Source organism: Hemitrygon akajei, chromosome 1 (genome assembly GCF_048418815.1).
Source record: "Hemitrygon akajei chromosome 1, sHemAka1.3, whole genome shotgun sequence".
NCBI lineage: Eukaryota > Metazoa > Chordata > Chondrichthyes > Myliobatiformes > Dasyatidae > Hemitrygon > Hemitrygon akajei.
The window spans coordinates 184,958,491-184,983,249 of NC_133124.1; positions in this window are offsets into that span (position 1 = coordinate 184,958,491).

Sequence of the window (24,759 nt, forward strand, 5' to 3'; positions counted from 1 at the left end):
AAATGATTTATTTTAATTTACAACAGAGCGCAACAACCCCCCCCCCCCCAACCCCTTTTCCTCAGCGTCTTTGTCCGGAAAGTATTGTTCAAAGTTATTCCTCTTAACTTTGTTTGTACAAATTATTTGCGGATTAAGGGTGCGGGACGAAGACATTTCGGACGAACTTAATAAATATTTTGCGTCTGTGTTCACTGTGCAAAACCACCAACAGTATACCAGAGTTTCCAGAGTGCCAGGCGACAGACCTAAGCGTAGATACAATTTCCCAGGAGAAGGTGCTTGTGAAGATAAAATGTCCAGAGGCAAATAAGTAACCTCGATCAGATGAAATAACTCCAGGAATATTTAAAAACATTATGGAGGCTTTAGTAATGACCTATCAACAAATTATGAGCCAGTTATCCTAACATTAGTGGTTAGGAAGATGTTGGAGTCCACTGCTAAGGATGTGGTTCTGGGGTACTTGGAGGCACGTTGTAATATAGGCCAAATTCAGCATGGTTCCTAAAGGAGAAGTATTGTCTGACACACCAGTTGGAATTCCTTTTGGCAAGATACACAAAGGCGAGCCAGTGGGTCAGAGAGTTACTTGGATTTTCAGAAGACCTTTGACAAGCTGCGCAAATGAAGCTGCTAAATAAGATAAGACATAGACTATTTTCTAAATGGGAAGAACATTCAAACACCAGATTTCTGAAGGGACTTACGACTCCTTGTGCAGAATTCCCTAAAGGTTAAATTACTGTTTGAGTCGGTGGTAAGGAAAAGAAATGCAATGTTAGCATTCAATTCGAGAGGAGAAGAATATAAAAACAAAGATATAATGCAGAGGCTTCATAATGAGATTGATCAGGACGCACTTGGATTATTGTGAGTTGATTTAGTCCCTTTTTCTAAGGAAAAAGGTGCTTGCGTTGGAAAGGGCATAGAGGAGGTTCATAATAATAATCCCATGAATGTGAAGTTTAACGTGACTGGGATGTGATGGTTTGGTGCCTATACTCGTGGGAGATAAGAATCAGGGGAATCTCACTGAAGTATGTCGCATGTTAGAAAGCCTAGCTTCTGGATGTAGATACAATATTTCCTGTAGTCGGGGAGTCTTGGACTAGTGGGCCCCGGTTCAGGGTAGAGGGACGTCTAATTAGGACAGAGACAAGAATGAATTCCTTCCGCCAGAGATTGCCTATTCCCTGCAATTCACTGCCACAAACGGCAGATTAGGGCAAATTGTTGAGTATATTAATAGCAGAATTTCATGGGTTCTGGATAAGCCAGGTGTCAGATGTCACGAGGAGAAGGCAAGACTCTGGGGTTGAGAGTGATAATAAATGGGCTATCATGCCCGCCTACACTAAATCATGCCAGAATCAAACCATTCCTGCAATACCTTGGATCTTCACTATTATAAATTGTCGTAATCTGTATGGAGCACAGTCCTGCGAATGTGGCATAAATGTCCAAAGGAAAGCGCTGCTACAGTATTGTTCATTTTACATAACGTTAGGATAGTTCCTATTCTATTGCCCTTGATAATAATTATCCGTTGCTCAACTGTGAGATCTTTATTGAATCATCCACTATTGTGAACCGAATCTCCTCTACTCTCTTTACGACTACTGCATAAAATTCCTGCAGACTTTATAATCTGCTCTATCAGACGGAAAAACATACAAAGGTCAAGAATTGTGGATTGCACTGAAATCTAAGATTTTACCTGAGTTCGTCGTTTCTCCAGGTGTTGCATTGGTCGAATTTTGACCTGTAAAAATTTAAAAAAAATAAAAGATGAGCGATCCATGTAAAGAGAACGTCTTATGTAAGTAATAGCATTAAAAAGCACGTCTCTGTAGATTTAAAAGATTCGTTCGGAACCTAGAAGTGGGAATTAGTGTTAGAAAGAACAAGCAGAAATATTGTGTCGAATCTGAAGACGTATCTGACATATGTCTGACAATCTTCAGCTGTATTCCACATAACATAATTACTTATAATTTAAGAGATAAATATGAAACATTTCTGAAAATTTGGCGCCCTTATTTACAAAAGATCGGATGAAATATATAGGTGCTCCGAAGATAAAATTACTGCTTATTTGGGGAAAGAAATAAATATATATAGTAAAGCTATTATGAACTCCATGGAGCATGTGGGGATCTTCCGATATCCAGGCATTCTTTTTTTTTCTCTTTTTTTCTCTCTTTCTATAGGGATATGTTAGGGGGGAGGGCATAAGGGGAGGGGGGAAGGGTTGATATTTTTTTCTTTCTTTTTGTAAACATTTGAAAACTCAATTAAAAAATTAAATTATATATCTGACATAGGAATTTACTCACTTACTCATCATGCATCTACCCTTCACTGTATTAAATGTGCCCTGTGAATTGGTTGTCAAAGCCGCGGTGGCAACGAATTCCAAAGCTTCTCCAACATGTTGGTGAAGAAATTGCTCCAGGTCAGTTTTATTCTGAGGCTATACTCTACGTGCATAGATTCTCCTATACGAACGGACGTCCTCTCCACGCCTACCTTATTTAGATTCCTATGTTTCAGGTAGTATCCCAACCTGATTCTCACTACATTCAATAAGTACAGACCCGGGACATCAAGCATCGGAGATCTGTTAACCCTTTTGTTGCTGGGATAAATCCTTTGAAGCTCATCCAGAGTCTTTTCAGATCCTGCCTTGGCTTCGGTATTAATGGCTTCAGTAGTACATACACATGTGCCTAGTTCCTTGGAAATCAATGGTAACATTGCATTTCCACCCGTTACCATCGACTCAATCTGAAAATTAATGAGAAAATCCGAACGTCTGGCTCTCAAGTCCCCTTTCATTTCAGTGTACTGTCTTTTAGCATCGAGTCTGCACCTTTATTTTTTACTACCAAGTTTTATCACGGCTGACCTCCGTACCGTCTATTTAACCCTCCAGATTGTACCCACTTTCCCAACGTGTGAAAGTCCTGCAGACTTCTTATCTCTGGGTAACTAGCTGTTCTTCTACCTGTCTTTGTCTACTCCACGGGTTTAGCCACCGTATGATGAGTTCCTTCATTCAAAACCTCAAAGTATACAGTGAAACTTTGTAGTTCGAACACTGACTCCTGTAGATCTCCACTATTCCCTTCAACCATTATGCAAAGGTGCAATTTACCCCTTTTCTTTGACTACCAGTAGTTACTGGCACCAGGCTAGAATGCTGCTTCAAAGTCAATAGGCTCTTATCCTGTTTAGCAGTCTCATATCCTGCATTTTATCCAAGGTCTTCTACAATACAGTTAAATAACATTTATCGACTTTTCTTTGACTAACCTTCTTGTTACATGTATAATAAAAAAAGAAACTGCCAGGAAAGAAATCCTCTCTCAAACCTGCTGATTGCAGCATATTTTATCATATATCCCAGCAGCTTAATCTTAACAATAAACTCAAAAATCTTATGGACTCACGGAAGTCACGTTATCCCGCTTATAATGTCTTGTCTTTTGCCTTGCTACTGCTTGAATTTAGGTTCGTCAACACTATCCAAAAGGATTTTACAACATATGGTCCTTTGTCATTCCTTACTATTAAATGATTTATTTTAATTTACAACAGAGCGCAACAACCCCCCCCCCCTTCCCCCTTTTCCTCAGCGTCTTTGTCAGCATTTTCAATTGTATGAGAAGGAATTCATGTCCGGAAAGTATTGTTCAAAGTTATTCCTCTTAACTTTGTTTGTACAAATTATATGCGGATTAAGGGTGCGGGACGAAGACATTTCGGACGAACTTAATAAGTATTTTGCGTCTGTGTTCACTGTGCAAAACCACCAACAGTATACCAGAGTTTCCAGAGTGCCAGGGGTCAGAATTAAGTGTAGATACAATTTCCCAGGAGAAGGTGCTTGTGAAGATAAAATGTCCAGAGGCAAATAAGTAACCTCGATCAGATGAAATAACTCCAGGAATATCTGAAAACATTATGGAGGCTTTAGTAATGACCTATCAACAAATTATGAGCCAGTTTTCCTAACATTAGTGGTTAGGAAGATGTTGGAGTCCACTGCTAAGGATGAGGTTTTGGGGTACTTGGAGGCACGTTGTAATTTAGGCTAAATTCAGCATGGTTCCTAAAGGAGAAGTATTGTCTGACACACCAGTTGGAATTCTTTTTGGCAAGATACACAAAGGCGAGCCAGTGGGTCAGAGAGTTACTTGGATTTTCAGAAGACCTTTGACAAGCTACGCAAATGAAGCTGCTAAATAAGATAAGACATAGACTATTTTCTAAATGGGAAGAACATTCAAACACCAGATTTCTGAAGGGACTTACGACTCCTTGTGCAGAATTCCCTAAAGGTTAAATTACAGTTTGAGTCGGTGGTATGGAAAAGAAATGCAATGTTAGCATTCAATTCGAGAGGAGAAGAATATAAAAACAAAGATATAATGCAGAGGCTTCATAATGAGATTGATCAGGACGCACTTGGATTATTGTGAGTTGATTTAGTCCCTTTTTCTAAGGAAAGAGGTGCTTGCGTTGGAAAGGGTATAGAGGAGGTTCATAATAATAATCCAATGAATGGGAATTTTAACGTGACTGGGATGTGATGGTTTGGGGCCTATACTCGTGGGAGATAAGAGTCAGGGGAATCTCACTGAAGTATGTCGCATGTTAGAAAGCCTAGCTTCTGGATGTAGATACAATATTTCCTGTAGTCGGGGAGTCTTGGACTAGTGGGCCACGGTTCCGGGTAGAGGGATGCCTCAGTAGGACAGAGACAAGAATGAATTCTTTTCGCCAGAGATTGCCTATTCCCTGCAATTCACTGCCACAGACGGCAGTGTAGGGCAAATTGCTGAGTATATTAATAGCAGAATTTCATTGGTTCTTGATAAGCCAGGTGTCAAATGTCCCGAGGAGAAGGCAAGACTCTGGGGTTGAGAGTGATAATAAATGGGCTATAATGGAATTTACCTAATTCTTCTCCTATGTCTCAGGGCTTTGTGGTCTTTTCAATTGCCGCCTACTCGAAATCATGCCAGAATCAAACCATTCCTGCAATACCTTGGATCTTCACTATTATAAAGTGTTGTAATCTGTATGGAGCACAGTCCTGCGAATGTGGCATAAATGACCAAAGGAAAGCGCTGCTACAGTATTGTTTATTTTACATAACGTTAGGTTAGTTCCTATTCTATTGCCCTCGATAATAATTATCCGTTGCACAGCTGTGAGATCTTTATTGAATCATCCACTATTGTGAACCGAATCTCCTCTACTCTCTTTACGACTACTGCATAAAATTCATGCAGACTTTATAATCTGCTCTATCAGATGGAAAAACATACAAAGGACAAGAATTGTGGATTGCACTGAAATCTAAGATTTTACCTGAGTTCGTCGTTTCTCCAGCTGTTGCATTGGTCGAATTTTGACCTGTAAAAATTTTAAAAAATAAAAGATGAGCGATCCATGTAAAGAGAACGTCTTATGTAAGTAATAGCATTAAAAAGCACGTCTCTGTAGATTTAAAAGATTCGTTCGGAACCTAGAAGTGGGAATTAGTGTTAGAAAGAACGAGCAGAAATATTGTGTCGAATCTGAAGACGTATCTGACATATGTCTGACAATCTTCAGCTGTATTCCACATAAAATAATTACTTATAATTTAAGAGATAAATATGAAACATTTCTGAAAATTTGGCGCCCTTATTTACAAAAGATCGGATGAAATATATAGGTTCTCCGAAGATAAAATTACTGGTTATTTGGGGAAAGAAATAAATACATATAGTAAAGCTATTATGAACTCCATGGAGCATGTGGGGATCTTCCGATATCCAGGCATTCTTTTTTTTTTCTCTTTTTTTCTCTCTTTCTATAGGGATATATTACGGGGGGGGGGGGTTAAGGGGAGGGGGAAGGGATGGTATTTTTTCTTTCTTTTTGTAAGCATTTGAAAACTCAATTAAAAAATTAAATTATATATCTGACATAGGAATTTACTCACTTACTCATCATGCATCTACCCTTCACTGTATTAAATGTGCACAGTGAATTGGTTGTCAAAGCCGCGGTGGCAACGAATTCCAAAGCTTCTCCAACATGTTGGTGAAGAAATTGCTCCAGGTCAGTTTTATTCTGAGGCTATACTCTACGTGCATAGATTCTCCTATACGAACGGACGTCCTCTCCACGCCTACCTTATTTAGATTCCTATGTTTCAGGTAGTATCCCAACCTGATTCTCACTACATTCAATAAGTACAGACCCGGGACATCAAGCATCGGAGATCTGTTAACCCTTTTGTTGCTGGGATAAATCCTTTGAAGCTCATCCAGAGTCTTTTCAGATCCTGCCTTGGCTTCGGTATTAATGGCTTCAGTAGTACATACACATGTGCCTAGTTCCTTGGAAATCAATGGTAACATTGCATTTCCACCCGTTACCATCGACTCAATCTGAAAATTAATGAGAAAATCCGAACGTCTGGCTCTCAAGTCCCCTTTCATTTCAGTGTACTGTCTTTTAGCATCGAGTCTGCACCTTTATTTTTTACTACCAAGTTTTATCACGGCTGACCTCCGTACCGTCTATTTAACCCTCCAGATTGTACCCACTTTCCCAACGTGTGAAAGTCCTGCAGACTTCTTATCTCTGGGTAACTAGCTGTTCTTCTACCTGTCTTTGTCTACTCCACGGGTTTAGCCACCGTATGATGAGTTCCTTCATTCAAAACCTCAAAGTATACAGTGAAACTTTGTAGTTCGAACACTGACTCCTGTAGATCTCCACTATTCCCTTCAACCATTATGCAAAGGTGCAATTTACCCCTTTTCTTTGACTACCAGTAGTTACTGGCACCAGGCTAGAATGCTGCTTCAAAGTCAATAGGCTCTTATCCTGTTTAGCAGTCTCATATCCTGCATTTTATCCAAGGTCTTCTACAATACAGTTAAATAACATTTATCGACTTTTCTTTGACTAACCTTCTTGTTACATGTATAATAAAAAAAGAAACTGCCAGGAAAGAAATCCTCTCTCAAACCTGCTGATTGCAGCATATTTTATCATATATCCCAGCAGCTTAATCTTAACAATAAACTCAAAAATCTTATGGACTCACGGAAGTCACGTTATCCCGCTTATAATGTCTTGTCTTTTGCCTTGCTACTGCTTGAATTTAGGTTCGTCAACACTATCCAAAAGGATTTTACAACATATGGTCCTTTGTCATTCCTTACTATTAAATGATTTATTTTAATTTACAACAGAGCGCAACAACCCCCCCCCCCTTCCCCCTTTTCCTCAGCGTCTTTGTCAGCATTTTCAATTGTATGAGAAGGAATTCATGTCCGGAAAGTATTGTTCAAAGTTATTCCTCTTAACTTTGTTTGTACAAATTATATGCGGATTAAGGGTGCGGGACGAAGACATTTCGGACGAACTTAATAAGTATTTTGCGTCTGTGTTCACTGTGCAAAACCACCAACAGTATACCAGAGTTTCCAGAGTGCCAGGGGTCAGAATTAAGTGTAGATACAATTTCCCAGGAGAAGGTGCTTGTGAAGATAAAATGTCCAGAGGCAAATAAGTAACCTCGATCAGATGAAATAACTCCAGGAATATCTGAAAACATTATGGAGGCTTTAGTAATGACCTATCAACAAATTATGAGCCAGTTTTCCTAACATTAGTGGTTAGGAAGATGTTGGAGTCCACTGCTAAGGATGAGGTTTTGGGGTACTTGGAGGCACGTTGTAATTTAGGCTAAATTCAGCATGGTTCCTAAAGGAGAAGTATTGTCTGACACACCAGTTGGAATTCTTTTTGGCAAGATACACAAAGGCGAGCCAGTGGGTCAGAGAGTTACTTGGATTTTCAGAAGACCTTTGACAAGCTACGCAAATGAAGCTGCTAAATAAGATAAGACATAGACTATTTTCTAAATGGGAAGAACATTCAAACACCAGATTTCTGAAGGGACTTACGACTCCTTGTGCAGAATTCCCTAAAGGTTAAATTACAGTTTGAGTCGGTGGTATGGAAAAGAAATGCAATGTTAGCATTCAATTCGAGAGGAGAAGAATATAAAAACAAAGATATAATGCAGAGGCTTCATAATGAGATTGATCAGGACGCACTTGGATTATTGTGAGTTGATTTAGTCCCTTTTTCTAAGGAAAGAGGTGCTTGCGTTGGAAAGGGTATAGAGGAGGTTCATAATAATAATCCAATGAATGGGAATTTTAACGTGACTGGGATGTGATGGTTTGGGGCCTATACTCGTGGGAGATAAGAGTCAGGGGAATCTCACTGAAGTATGTCGCATGTTAGAAAGCCTAGCTTCTGGATGTAGATACAATATTTCCTGTAGTCGGGGAGTCTTGGACTAGTGGGCCACGGTTCCGGGTAGAGGGATGCCTCAGTAGGACAGAGACAAGAATGAATTCTTTTCGCCAGAGATTGCCTATTCCCTGCAATTCACTGCCACAGACGGCAGTGTAGGGCAAATTGCTGAGTATATTAATAGCAGAATTTCATTGGTTCTTGATAAGCCAGGTGTCAAATGTCCCGAGGAGAAGGCAAGACTCTGGGGTTGAGAGTGATAATAAATGGGCTATAATGGAATTTACCTAATTCTTCTCCTATGTCTCAGGGCTTTGTGGTCTTTTCAATTGCCGCCTACTCGAAATCATGCCAGAATCAAACCATTCCTGCAATACCTTGGATCTTCACTATTATAAAGTGTTGTAATCTGTATGGAGCACAGTCCTGCGAATGTGGCATAAATGACCAAAGGAAAGCGCTGCTACAGTATTGTTTATTTTACATAACGTTAGGTTAGTTCCTATTCTATTGCCCTCGATAATAATTATCCGTTGCACAGCTGTGAGATCTTTATTGAATCATCCACTATTGTGAACCGAATCTCCTCTACTCTCTTTACGACTACTGCATAAAATTCATGCAGACTTTATAATCTGCTCTATCAGATGGAAAAACATACAAAGGACAAGAATTGTGGATTGCACTGAAATCTAAGATTTTACCTGAGTTCGTCGTTTCTCCAGCTGTTGCATTGGTCGAATTTTGACCTGTAAAAATTTTAAAAAATAAAAGATGAGCGATCCATGTAAAGAGAACGTCTTATGTAAGTAATAGCATTAAAAAGCACGTCTCTGTAGATTTAAAAGATTCGTTCGGAACCTAGAAGTGGGAATTAGTGTTAGAAAGAACGAGCAGAAATATTGTGTCGAATCTGAAGACGTATCTGACATATGTCTGACAATCTTCAGCTGTATTCCACATAAAATAATTACTTATAATTTAAGAGATAAATATGAAACATTTCTGAAAATTTGGCGCCCTTATTTACAAAAGATCGGATGAAATATATAGGTTCTCCGAAGATAAAATTACTGGTTATTTGGGGAAAGAAATAAATACATATAGTAAAGCTATTATGAACTCCATGGAGCATGTGGGGATCTTCCGATATCCAGGCATTCTTTTTTTTTTCTCTTTTTTTCTCTCTTTCTATAGGGATATATTACGGGGGGGGGGGTTAAGGGGAGGGGGAAGGGATGGTATTTTTTCTTTCTTTTTGTAAGCATTTGAAAACTCAATTAAAAAATTAAATTATATATCTGACATAGGAATTTACTCACTTACTCATCATGCATCTACCCTTCACTGTATTAAATGTGCACAGTGAATTGGTTGTCAAAGCCGCGGTGGCAACGAATTCCAAAGCTTCTCCAACATGTTGGTGAAGAAATTGCTCCAGGTCAGTTTTATTCTGAGGCTATACTCTACGTGCATAGATTCTCCTATACGAACGGACGTCCTCTCCACGCCTACCTTATTTAGATTCCTATGTTTCAGGTAGTATCCCAACCTGATTCTCACTACATTCAATAAGTACAGACCCGGGACATCAAGCATCGGAGATCTGTTAACCCTTTTGTTGCTGGGATAAATCCTTTGAAGCTCATCCAGAGTCTTTTCAGATCCTGCCTTGGCTTCGGTATTAATGGCTTCAGTAGTACATACACATGTGCCTAGTTCCTTGGAAATCAATGGTAACATTGCATTTCCACCCGTTACCATCGACTCAATCTGAAAATTAATGAGAAAATCCGAACGTCTGGCTCTCAAGTCCCCTTTCATTTCAGTGTACTGTCTTTTAGCATCGAGTCTGCACCTTTATTTTTTACTACCAAGTTTTATCACGGCTGACCTCCGTACCGTCTATTTAACCCTCCAGATTGTACCCACTTTCCCAACGTGTGAAAGTCCTGCAGACTTCTTGTCTCTGGGTAACTAGCTGTTCTTCTACCTGTCTTTGTCTACTCCACAGGTTTAGCCACCGTATGATGAGTTCCTTCATTCAAAACATCAAAGTATACAGTGAAACTTTGTAGTTCGAACACTGACTCCTGTAGATCTCCACTATTCCCTTCTGCCATTATGCAAAGGTGCAATTTACCCCTTTTCTTTGACTACCAGTAGTTACTGGCACCATGCTAGAATGCTGCTTCAAAGTCAATAGGCTCTTATCCTGTTTAGCAGTCTCATATCCTGCATTTTATCCAAGGTCTTCTACAATACAGTTAAATAACATTTATCGACTTTTCTTTGACTAACCTTCTTGTTACACGTATAATAAAAAAAAGAAACTGCGAGGAAAGAAATCCTCTATCAAAACTGCTGATTGCATCATATTTTATCATATATCCCAGCAGCTTAATCTTAACAATAAACTCAAAAATCTTATGGACTCACGGAGGTCACGTTATCCCGCTTTTGCCTTGCTACTGCTTGAATTTAGGTTCGTCAACACTATCCAAAAGGATTTTACAACATATGGTCCTTTGTCATTCCATACTATTTAATGATTTATTTTAATTTACAACAGAGCGCAACAACCCCCCCCCTCCTTCCCCCTTTTCCTCAGCGTCTTTGTCAGCATTTTCAATTGTATGAGAAGGAATTCATGTCCGGAAAGTATTGTTCAAAGTTATTCCTCTTAACTTTGTTTGTACAAATTATATGCGGATTGAGGGTGCGGGACCAAGACATTTCGGACGAACTTAATAAGTATTTTGCGTCTGTGTTCACTGTGCAAAACCACCAACAGTATACCAGAGTTTCCAGAGTGCCAGGGGACAGAATTAAGCGTAGATACAATTTCCCAGGAGAAGGTGCTTGTGAAGATAAAATGTCCAGAGGCAAACAAGTAACCTCGATCAGATGAAATAACTCCAGGAATATCTGAAAACATTATGGAGGCTTTAGTAATGACCTATCAACAAATTATGAGCCAGTTATCCTAACATTAGTGATTAGGAAGATGTTAGAGTCGACTGCTAAGGATGAGGTTTTGGGGTACTTGGAGGCACGGTGTAATATAGGCCAAATTCAGCATGGTTCCTAAAGGAGAAGTATTGTCTGACACACCAGTTGGAATTCTTTTTGGCAAGATATACAAAGGCGAGCCAGTGGGTCAGAGAGTTACTTGGATTTTCAGAAGACCTTTGACAAGCTGCGCAAATGAAGCTGCTAAATAAGATAAGACATAGACTATTTTCTAAATGGGAAGAACATTCAAACACCAGAGTTCTGAAGGGACTTACGACTCCTTGTGCAGAATTCCCTAAAGGTTAAATTACAGTTTGAGTCGGTGGTAAGGAAAAGAAATTCAATTTTAGCATTCAATTCGAGAGGAGAAGAATATAAAAACAAAGATATAATGCAGAGGCTTCATAATGAGATTGATCAGGACGCACTTGGATTATTGTGAGTTGATTTAGTCCCTTTTTCTAAGGAAAGAGGTGCTTGCGTTGGAAAGGGTATAGAGGAGGTTCATAATAATAATCCAATGAATGTGAAGTTTAACGTGACTGGGATGTGATGGTTTGGGGCCTATACTCGTGAGAGATAAGAATCAGGGGAATCTCATTGAAGTATGTCGCATGTTAGAAAGCCTAGCTTCTGGATGTAGATACAATATTTCCTGTAGTCGGGGAGTCTTGGACTAGTGGGCCCCGGTTCCGGGTAGAGGGATGCCTCAGTAGGACAGAGACAAGAATGAATTCCTTTCGCCAGAGATTGCCTATTCCCTGCAATTCACTGCCACAAACGGCAGTGTAGGACAAATTGTTGAGTATATTAATAGCAGAATTTCATGGGTTCTTGATAAGCCAGGTGTCAAATGTCACGAGGAGAAGGCAAGACTCTGGGGTTGAGAGTGATAATAAATGGGCTATAATGGAATTTACCTAATTCTTCTCCTATGTCTCATGGCTTTGTGGTCTTTTCAATTGCCGCCTACACTAAATCATGCCAGAATCAAACCATTCCTGTAATACCTTGGATCTTCACTATTATAAATTGTTGTAATCTGTATGGAGCACAGTCCTGCGAATGTGGCATAAATGTCCAAAGGAAAGCGCTGCTACAGTATTGTTCATTTTACATAACGTTAGGTTAGTTCCTATTCTATTGCCCTCGATAATAATTATCCGTTGCTCAGCTGTGAGATCTTTATTGAATCATCCACTATTGTGTACCGAATCTCCTCTACTCTCTTTACTACTACTGCATAAAATTCCCGCAGACTTTATAATCTGTTCTATGAGATGGAAAAACATACAAAGGACAAGAATTGCGGATTGCACTGAAATCTAAGATTTTACCTGAGTTCGTCGTTTTTCCAGGTGTTGTAGTGGTAGAATATTGACCTGTAAAATTAAAAAAAAAAGATGAGCGATCCATGTAAATAGAACGTCTTATGTAAGTAATAGCAGTAAAAAGCACTTCTCTGTAGATTTCAAAGATTGGTTCGGAACCTAGAAGTGGGAATTAGTGTTAGAAAAACGAGCAGAACTATTGTGTCGAATCTGAAGACGTATCTGACATATGTCTGTCAATCTTCAGCTGTAGTCCACATAAAATAATTACTTATAACTTGAGATAAATATGAAACATTTCTGAAAATTTGGCGCCCTTATTTACAAATGATAGGATTAAATATATAGGTGCTTCGAAGATAAAATTACTGGTTATTTGGGGAAAGAAATAAATATATATAGTAAAGCTATTATGAACTCCATGGAGCATGTGGGCATCTTCCTATATCCAGGCATTCTTTTTTTTCTCTTTTTTTCTCTATTTCTATAGGGATATATTAGGGGGGAGGGCATAAGGGGAGGGGGGAAGGGTTGATTTTTTTTCTTTCTTTTTATAAACATTAGAAAACTCAATAAAAAATTAAAATATATATCTGACATAGGAATTTACTCACTTACTCATCATGCATCTACCCTTCACTGTATTAAATGTGCACAGTGAATTGGTTGTCAAAGCCGCGGTGGCAACGAATTCCAAAGCTTCTCCAACATGTTGGTGAAGAAATTGCTCCAGGTCAGTTTTATTCTGAGGCTATACTCTACGTGCATAGATTCTCCTATACGAACGGACGTCCTCTCCACGCCTACCTTATTTAGATTCCTATGTTTCAGGTAGTATCCCAACCTGATTCTCACTACATTCAATAAGTACAGACCCGGGACATCAAGCATCGGAGATCTGTTAACCCTTTTGTTGCTGGGATAAATCCTTTGAAGCTCATCCAGAGTCTTTTCAGATCCTGCCTTGGCTTCGGTATTAATGGCTTCAGTAGTACATACACATGTGCCTAGTTCCTTGGAAATCAATGGTAACATTGCATTTCCACCCGTTACCATCGACTCAATCTGAAAATTAATGAGAAAATCCGAACGTCTGGCTCTCAAGTCCCCTTTCATTTCAGTGTACTGTCTTTTAGCATCGAGTCTGCACCTTTATTTTTTACTACCAAGTTTTATCACGGCTGACCTCCGTACCGTCTATTTAACCCTCCAGATTGTACCCACTTTCCCAACGTGTGAAAGTCCTGCAGACTTCTTATCTCTGGGTAACTAGCTGTTCTTCTACCTGTCTTTGTCTACTCCACGGGTTTAGCCACCGTATGATGAGTTCCTTCATTCAAAACCTCAAAGTATACAGTGAAACTTTGTAGTTCGAACACTGACTCCTGTAGATCTCCACTATTCCCTTCAACCATTATGCAAAGGTGCAATTTACCCCTTTTCTTTGACTACCAGTAGTTACTGGCACCAGGCTAGAATGCTGCTTCAAAGTCAATAGGCTCTTATCCTGTTTAGCAGTCTCATATCCTGCATTTTATCCAAGGTCTTCTACAATACAGTTAAATAACATTTATCGACTTTTCTTTGACTAACCTTCTTGTTACATGTATAATAAAAAAAGAAACTGCCAGGAAAGAAATCCTCTCTCAAACCTGCTGATTGCAGCATATTTTATCATATATCCCAGCAGCTTAATCTTAACAATAAACTCAAAAATCTTATGGACTCACGGAAGTCACGTTATCCCGCTTATAATGTCTTGTCTTTTGCCTTGCTACTGCTTGAATTTAGGTTCGTCAACACTATCCAAAAGGATTTTACAACATATGGTCCTTTGTCATTCCTTACTATTAAATGATTTATTTTAATTTACAACAGAGCGCAACAACCCCCCCCCCCCCTTCCCCCTTTTCCTCAGCGTCTTTGTCAGCATTTTCAATTGTATGAGAAGGAATTCATGTCCGGAAAGTATTGTTCAAAGTTATTCCTCTTAACTTTGTTTGTACAAATTATATGCGGATTAAGGGTGCGGGACGAAGACATTTCGGACGAACTTAATAAGTATTTTGCGTCTGTGTTCACTGTGCAAAACCACCAACAGTATACCAGAGTTTCCAGAGTGCCAGGGGTCAGAATTAAGTGTAGATACAATTTCCCAGGAGAAGGTGCTTGTGAAGATAAAATGTCCAGAGGCAAATAAGTAACCTCGATCAGATGAAATAACTCCAGGAATATCTGAAAACATTATGGAGGCTTTAGTAATGACCTATCAACAAATTATGAGCCAGTTTTCCTAACATTAGTGGTTAGGAAGATGTTGGAGTCCACTGCTAAGGATGAGGTTTTGGGGTACTTGGAGGCACGTTGTAATTTAGGCTAAATTCAGCATGGTTCCTAAAGGAGAAGTATTGTCTGACACACCAGTTGGAATTCTTTTTGGCAAGATACACAAAGGCGAGCCAGTGGGTCAGAGAGTTACTTGGATTTTCAGAAGACCTTTGACAAGCTACGCAAATGAAGCTGCTAAATAAGATAAGACATAGACTATTTTCTAAATGGGAAGAACATTCAAACACCAGATTTCTGAAGGGACTTACGACTCCTTGTGCAGAATTCCCTAAAGGTTAAATTACAGTTTGAGTCGGTGGTATGGAAAAGAAATGCAATGTTAGCATTCAATTCGAGAGGAGAAGAATATAAAAACAAAGATATAATGCAGAGGCTTCATAATGAGATTGATCAGGACGCACTTGGATTATTGTGAGTTGATTTAGTCCCTTTTTCTAAGGAAAGAGGTGCTTGCGTTGGAAAGGGTATAGAGGAGGTTCATAATAATAATCCAATGAATGGGAATTTTAACGTGACTGGGATGTGATGGTTTGGGGCCTATACTCGTGGGAGATAAGAGTCAGGGGAATCTCACTGAAGTATGTCGCATGTTAGAAAGCCTAGCTTCTGGATGTAGATACAATATTTCCTGTAGTCGGGGAGTCTTGGACTAGTGGGCCACGGTTCCGGGTAGAGGGATGCCTCAGTAGGACAGAGACAAGAATGAATTCTTTTCGCCAGAGATTGCCTATTCCCTGCAATTCACTGCCACAGACGGCAGTGTAGGGCAAATTGCTGAGTATATTAATAGCAGAATTTCATTGGTTCTTGATAAGCCAGGTGTCAAATGTCCCGAGGAGAAGGCAAGACTCTGGGGTTGAGAGTGATAATAAATGGGCTATAATGGAATTTACCTAATTCTTCTCCTATGTCTCAGGGCTTTGTGGTCTTTTCAATTGCCGCCTACTCGAAATCATGCCAGAATCAAACCATTCCTGCAATACCTTGGATCTTCACTATTATAAAGTGTTGTAATCTGTATGGAGCACAGTCCTGCGAATGTGGCATAAATGACCAAAGGAAAGCGCTGCTACAGTATTGTTTATTTTACATAACGTTAGGTTAGTTCCTATTCTATTGCCCTCGATAATAATTATCCGTTGCACAGCTGTGAGATCTTTATTGAATCATCCACTATTGTGAACCGAATCTCCTCTACTCTCTTTACGACTACTGCATAAAATTCATGCAGACTTTATAATCTGCTCTATCAGATGGAAAAACATACAAAGGACAAGAATTGTGGATTGCACTGAAATCTAAGATTTTACCTGAGTTCGTCGTTTCTCCAGCTGTTGCATTGGTCGAATTTTGACCTGTAAAAATTTTAAAAAATAAAAGATGAGCGATCCATGTAAAGAGAACGTCTTATGTAAGTAATAGCATTAAAAAGCACGTCTCTGTAGATTTAAAAGATTCGTTCGGAACCTAGAAGTGGGAATTAGTGTTAGAAAGAACGAGCAGAAATATTGTGTCGAATCTGAAGACGTATCTGACATATGTCTGACAATCTTCAGCTGTATTCCACATAAAATAATTACTTATAATTTAAGAGATAAATATGAAACATTTCTGAAAATTTGGCGCCCTTATTTACAAAAGATCGGATGAAATATATAGGTTCTCCGAAGATAAAATTACTGGTTATTTGGGGAAAGAAATAAATACATATAGTAAAGCTATTATGAACTCCATGGAGCATGTGGGGATCTTCCGATATCCAGGCATTCTTTTTTTTTTCTCTTTTTTTCTCTCTTTCTATAGGGATATATTACGGGGGGGGGGGGGGGTTAAGGGGAGGGGGAAGGGATGGTATTTTTTCTTTCTTTTTGTAAGCATTTGAAAACTCAATTAAAAAATTAAATTATATATCTGACATAGGAATTTACTCACTTACTCATCATGCATCTACCCTTCACTGTATTAAATGTGCACAGTGAATTGGTTGTCAAAGCCGCGGTGGCAACGAATTCCAAAGCTTCTCCAACATGTTGGTGAAGAAATTGCTCCAGGTCAGTTTTATTCTGAGGCTATACTCTACGTGCATAGATTCTCCTATACGAACGGACGTCCTCTCCACGCCTACCTTATTTAGATTCCTATGTTTCAGGTAGTATCCCAACCTGATTCTCACTACATTCAATAAGTACAGACCCGGGACATCAAGCATCGGAGATCTGTTAACCCTTTTGTTGCTGGGATAAATCCTTTGAAGCTCATCCAGAGTCTTTTCAGATCCTGCCTTGGCTTCGGTATTAATGGCTTCAGTAGTACATACACATGTGCCTAGTTCCTTGGAAATCAATGGTAACATTGCATTTCCACCCGTTACCATCGACTCAATCTGAAAATTAATGAGAAAATCCGAACGTCTGGCTCTCAAGTCCCCTTTCATTTCAGTGTACTGTCTTTTAGCATCGAGTCTGCACCTTTATTTTTTACTACCAAGTTTTATCACGGCTGACCTCCGTACCGTCTATTTAACCCTCCAGATTGTACCCACTTTCCCAACGTGTGAAAGTCCTGCAGACTTCTTGTCTCTGGGTAACTAGCTGTTCTTCTACCTGTCTTTGTCTACTCCACAGGTTTAGCCACCGTATGATGAGTTCCTTCATTCAAAACATCAAAGTATACAGTGAAACTTTGTAGTTCGAACACTGACTCCTGTAGATCTCCACTATTCCCTTCTGCCATTATGCAAAGGTGCAATTTACCCCTTTTCTTTGACTACCAGTAGTTACTGGCACCATGCTAGAATGCTGCTTCAAAGTCAATAGGCTCTTATCCTGTTTAGCAGTCTCATATCCTGCATTTTATCCAAGGTCTTCTACAATACAGTTAAATAACATTTATCGACTTTTCTTTGACTAACCTTCTTGTTACACGTATAATAAAAAAAAGAAACTGCGAGGAAAGAAATCCTCTATCAAAACTGCTGATTGCATCATATTTTATCATATATCCCAGCAGCTTAATCTTAACAATAAACTCAAAAATCTTATGGACTCACGGAGGTCACGTTATCCCGCTTTTGCCTTGCTACTGCTTGAATTTAGGTTCGTCAACACTATCCAAAAGGATTTTACAACATATGGTCCTTTGTCATTCCATACTATTTAATGATTTATTTTAATTTACAACAGAGCGCAACAACCCCCCCCCCTCCTTCCCCCTTTTCCTCAGCGTCTTTGTCAGCATTTTCAATTGTATGAGAAGGAATTCATGTCCGGAAAGTATTGTTCAAAGTTATTCCTCTTAACTTTGTTTGTACAAATTATATGCGGATTGAGGGTGCGGGACCAAGACATTTCGGACGAACTTAATAAGTATTTTGCGTCTGTGTTCACTGTGCAAAACCACCAACAGTATACCAGAGTTTCCAGAGTGCCAGGGGACAGAATTAAGCGTAGATACAATTTCCCAGGAGAAGGTGCTTGTGAAGATAAAATGTCCAGAGGCAAACAAGTAACCTCGATCAGATGAAATAACTCCAGGAATATCTGAAAACATTATGGAGGCTTTAGTAATGACCTATCAACAAATTATGAGCCAGTTATCCTAACATTAGTGATTAGGAAGATGTTAGAGTCGACTGCTAAGGATGAGGTTTTGGGGTACTTGGAGGCACGGTGTAATATAGGCCAAATTCAGCATGGTTCCTAAAGGAGAAGTATTGTCTGACACACCAGTTGGAATTCTTTTTGGCAAGATATACAAAGGCGAGCCAGTGGGTCAGAGAGTTACTTGGATTTTCAGAAGACCTTTGACAAGCTGCGCAAATGAAGCTGCTAAATAAGATAAGACATAGACTATTTTCTAAATGGGAAGAACATTCAAACACCAGAGTTCTGAAGGGACTTACGACTCCTTGTGCAGAATTCCCTAAAGGTTAAATTACAGTTTGAGTCGGTGGTAAGGAAAAGAAATTCAATTTTAGCATTCAATTCGAGAGGAGAAGAATATAAAAACAAAGATATAATGCAGAGGCTTCATAATGAGATTGATCAGGACGCACTTGGATTATTGTGAGTTGATTTAGTCCCTTTTTCTAAGGAAAGAGGTGCTTGCGTTGGAAAGGGTATAGAGGAGGTTCATAATAATAATCCAATGAATGTGAAGTTTAACGTGACTGGGATGTGATGGTTTGGGGCCTATACTCGTGAGAGATAAGAATCAGGGGAATCTCACTGAAGTATGTCGCATGTTAGAAAGCCTAGCTTCTGGATGTAGATACAATATTTCCTGTAGTCGGGGAGTCTTGGACTAGTGGGCCCCGGTTCCGGGTAGAGGGATGCCTCAGTAGGACAGAGACAAGAATGAATTCCTTTCGCCAGAGATTGCCTATTCCCTGCAATTCACTGCCACAAACGGCAGTGTAGGACAAATTGTTGAGTATATTAATAGCAGAATTTCATGGGTTCTTGATAAGCCAGGTGTCAAATGTCACGAGGAGAAGGCAAGACTCTGGGGTTGAGAGTGATAATAAATGGGCTATAATGGAATTTACCTAATTCTTCTCCTATGTCTCATGGCTTTGTGGTCTTTTCAATTGCCGCCTACACTAAATCATGCCAGAATCAAACCATTCCTGTAATACCTTGGATCTTCACTATTATAAATTGTTGTAATCTGTATGGAGCACAGTCCTGCGAATGTGGCATAAATGTCCAAAGGAAAGCGCTGCTACAGTATTGTTCATTTTACATAACGTTAGTTTAGTTCCTATTCTATTGCCCTCGATAATAATTATCCGTTGCTCAGCTGTGAGATCTTTATTGAATCATCCACTATTGTGTACCGAATCTCCTCTACTCTCTTTACTACTACTGCATAAAATTCCCGCAGACTTTATAATCTGTTCTATGAGATGGAAAAACATACAAAGGACAAGAATTGCGGATTGCACTGAAATCTAAGATTTTACCTGAGTTCGTCGTTTTTCCAGGTGTTGTAGTGGTAGAATATTGACCTGTAAAATTAAAAAAAAAAGATGAGCGATCCATGTAAATAGAACGTCTTATGTAAGTAATAGCAGTAAAAAGCACTTCTCTGTAGATTTCAAAGATTGGTTCGGAACCTAGAAGTGGGAATTAGTGTTAGAAAAACGAGCAGAACTATTGTGTCGAATCTGAAGACGTATCTGACATATGTCTGTCAATCTTCAGCTGTAGTCCACATAAAATAATTACTTATAACTTGAGATAAATATGAAACATTTCTGAAAATTTGGCGCCCTTATTTACAAATGATAGGATTAAATATATAGGTGCTTCGAAGATAAAATTACTGGTTATTTGGGGAAAGAAATAAATATATATAGTAAAGCTATTATGAACTCCATGGAGCATGTGGGCATCTTCCTATATCCAGGCATTCTTTTTTTTCTCTTTTTTTCTCTATTTCTATAGGGATATATTAGGGGGGAGGGCATAAGGGGAGGGGGGAAGGGTTGATTTTTTTTCTTTCTTTTTATAAACATTAGAAAACTCAATAAAAAATTAAAATATATATCTGACATAGGAATTTACTCACTTACTCATCATGCATCTGCCCTTCACTGTATTAAATATGCCCAGTGAATTGGCTGTCATAGCCGCTGTGGCAACGAATTCCAAAGCTTCTCCAACATGTTGGTGAAGAAATTGCTACTGGTCAGTTTTATTCTGAGGCTGTACTCTGCGTACATACATTCTCCTATCCGAACGGCCGTCCTCTCCACGCCTACCTTATTTAGATCCTTATGTTTCAGGTAGGCTTCACAGAGTATCCCAACCGCATTCTCACTACATTCAATAAGTACAGACCCGGGGCATCAAGCATCCGAGATCTGTTAACTCTTTTGTTGCTGGGTTCAATCTTTTGGAGCTCATCCAGAGTCTTTTCAGATCCTGCCTTGGCTTCGGTTTCAATGGCTTCAGTAGTACATACACATGTGCCTAGTTCCTTGGAAATTAATGGTAACATTGCATTTCCACCCGTTACCATCGACTCAATCTGAAAATTAATGAGCAAATCCGAAAGTCTGACTCTCAAGTCCCCTTTCATTTCAGTGTACTTTCATTTAGCATCGAGTCGGCACCTTTATTTTTTACCACCAAGTTGTATCACGGCTGACCTCCGTACCGTCTATTTACCCCTCCAGATTGTACCCACTTTCCCAACGTGTGAAAGTCCTGCAGACTTCTTGTCTTTGGGTAACTAGCTGTTCTTCTACTTGTCTTTGTCGACTCCACAAGGTTAGCCATCGTATGATGAGTTCCTTCATTCAAAACATCAAAGTATACAGTGAAACTTTGTAGTTCGAATACTGACTCCTGTAGATCTCCACTAGTCCCCTCAGACATTATGCAAAGGTGCAATTTATCCCTTTTCTTTGACTACCAGTAGTTACTGGCACCATGCTACTATGGTGCCTCAAAGTCAATAGGCTCTTATTCTGTTTAGCAGTCTTGTATCCTGCATGTTATCCAAGGTCCTCTACAATACAGTTAAATAACATTTATCGACTCTTCTTTGACTAACCTTCTTGTTACATGCATACTTAAAAACAGTGCCAGGAGAGAAATACTCTAACAAAACTTTGCTTGTTCCTTCACATTTTATCATATATTCCAGCAGTTTAATCTTAATAATGAACTCAAAAATCTCATCGACCCCCGGATGTCACGTTAACCCGCTCATAATGTCCTGCCATTTGTCTTGCTCCTCCTTAAATTGTGGTATGTCATATGAGATTACGGCTCCTTTCTGCTCCATAATCTCTTCAATCATGCTTTGTTTTCATAATTTGAGGGTGTTGTCATCAAGTCCCGGTAATTTATCCATTTTCAGACATTTCTATTTCCCCAGCATCTTTTGCTTAATAATAGCCGCACCACTCACCTTTGCCCACTGACTCTCATAAATTTCTAGCATGTTACTGTTGTCTTGCACTGTAAGGACTGATGCGACGTGCTTATTTCGTGTTGGCGTTACGAAATTAAAATACAGAAAAATAGGTAGTAGGAATAAGACAAGGATAATGGACGAGTGGATACAAAAGTGTCCTTTTTTGCAACATGATGAATAAAGTGGAGGTTGTCGTTTTACGAGGTTATTCTTCTGACTACCAGATTTTGAAATGCTTATCTGAATAAACGCTTCCTAAGTTGAAGTAATCGAAAGAGAAGATAATGAAGTTAATATCCATAATATATTAAATCAGAGATAATTTCCAAATAAGATGTTATTTGCGGGATGCCTTTTCATATGGAAGAAGAATCAAAACAAGTTGATGAGAGAAGAGTAGGTTTTGTCTGTGAGCTGAAGTAACCTGGGCCGAGTATCTAAATGAACTGGATGTAGCTGGTATGAAATGGCCCGATTCAGCGGAAAAATCATAAAGAGAAAGCATCGGGAACACTTCGCTATTTTGGAGAGTAGCAAATAGGTAATTTCGCCAGTCGCCTTTGGCTAAAGACATTTGAAATTAGACACAGTTTAATCTGGTAAACCAGAACCCATAGAATCGCGCAGGACTGATAAGGGAAAAGAATAATAACGACATTTTCAGAGGTAGATCAGCGAGAACTCCGGAGACTAACTATCACAAAGAAGAGCCCTATGTTTAGAACATGGAGAAGCAAACAAGAGTTTTCCTATTTCGGTGCTGTAAGTCGCAGAGGTATTTCTAAGGCAACAATAATGTTCAGTAATTGCTAACCCGGGTCCATATAACATAAAGTGGATATCGCATTGATAAAATAAAGTTAATGTAATAAAATTACGAGTTGTTTGAATTAGTTAGGATTTGTGTGATCATTTATCTAAGCGAAGGATTAGTTGAACAAGGTAGGAGTCAACATTCGCTCCTCAGCCATTTCCTTTTTTCCCCATGTACTGCTCCAGCTTAGTTTTCAAGTGGTCCAATAACAGCTCTTGCTTCCCACTTTCCCAGTATGTATTCAAAATAAAACTGTTTGGTATTTTCTTTTGGCTTCTTGGCTACCTTGTCTTTTTATTACAACTTGTCCCCCCTTATACCTTTCTCGACAACATTTGTTGGCTCTTAAAGGCTTCCGTTTAGCCTTTCCAATATTTTCTGTCATCTTTGTTTTATGCCGTCCTTGCTTCGTCCTTTGTACATTGGTTTTCTCGTCCTCTGCTCAGTGTGCTTCTTCTTCCCCGGAATAAAATTTTGCTCTGTCTCTTGAATTATTCGTCGAACCTCCACTTACTGATGTTTCACTGTCTTCCCTGTTGTCTTCCCGTCAGCTTTGGCCAGTTCCTCCTTCATCCTCTGAAATTATCACTATTTAACTGCACTATAGTTGCATCAAACTTCCGTGTTTCTCCCTCTCGGCTGAAGTTTATCATGTTATGGTCGCTACCACCCGGGTGTTCTTTTACCTTCAGCTGTCTCATTGAACCTGACTCATTACACAGTGGCAAATAAAGAATTGTTTTTCCTCCAGTGATCTCTGCCTCGAGATGTTTTATAATGCTATCTCATAAGGATTGGACTGTTTCCCTATCTTGCAGTGTTATACCAAGATGATTTTCCCAGTGTACTCGCATATTCAAGTCTCTAATCTCTAGTGTGGCCGGTGGCGTAGTGGAATCTTCACTGGACCTCGAGGGAAGTAGCAGCTATTAACTTGGCCTCATAATAATAGACAAATGCCAAAGAAAAGTCAAGGTTGAGGAGAGGAACTACTTGTTGAATCACCCACTATTGCGAAACAGCTTCTCCTCTGCCCCTTTAACCTTCAGCCTTTTCAATCTGTTCCATCCAGGCGGAAATTCTCACAAGAGACATGTATCGTTGATTACGTTGAAAGGACAGATTTACCTTAAGAGGACATTCACGGATATTCTGTAGTTTAACAAGCTTATTCGTTTGCTAAAACAAAGTATATTAGTCAATGAAAAGAGGGCATATGTTATGTACAAATGTAAATAACCGCGCTGAACCACAAGCATCCTGATAGCTCTTAAATGTATTTGGCACCTACAAGTGTGATGAGGGCAAAAAGGAACAAGCAGTAAGCCCTGTTGAATTTCAATAATCATCTGAACAAAGCAAATTCGAAGTATCTCGTTCACCTCCTACGGGATCCCACCACCAGACACATCTTCCCCTCCACCCCGCCCCCCCCCCCACTCTCGGCTTTCCGCAGGGATCATTCTCTACGCGACTCCCTTGTCCATTCATCCCCCCATCCCTCCCCACCGACCTCCCTCCGCACTTATCCCTGCAAACGGAAGAAGTGCTACACCTGCCCCCACACTTCTTCCCTCACCACCATCCCAGGCCCCAGACAGTCCTTTCAGGTGAGGCACCACTTCACCTGCGAGTCAACTGGGGTGATATACTGTATCCGGTGCTCCCGATGTGGCCATTTATACATTGGGGAGACGCACCGCAGACTGGGAGATCGCTTCGCCGAACACTGGCACTCAGTCCTCCAGCAGTGGCGGAATCTCCCTGTGGGGACACACACTTCAATTCCACAGACCACTCCCACTCCGATATGTTTGTCCATGGCCTCCTCTACCGTCAAGATGTGGCCACACACAGGTTGATGGAGCAAAACATTATCTCCCGCCTCGGTAGCCTCCTACCTGCCGGCATGAACATTCAACTCACAGACCTCCGTTGATACCCCTGCCCCCCTTACCCCATCCCTATCTATAATTTTAGTCT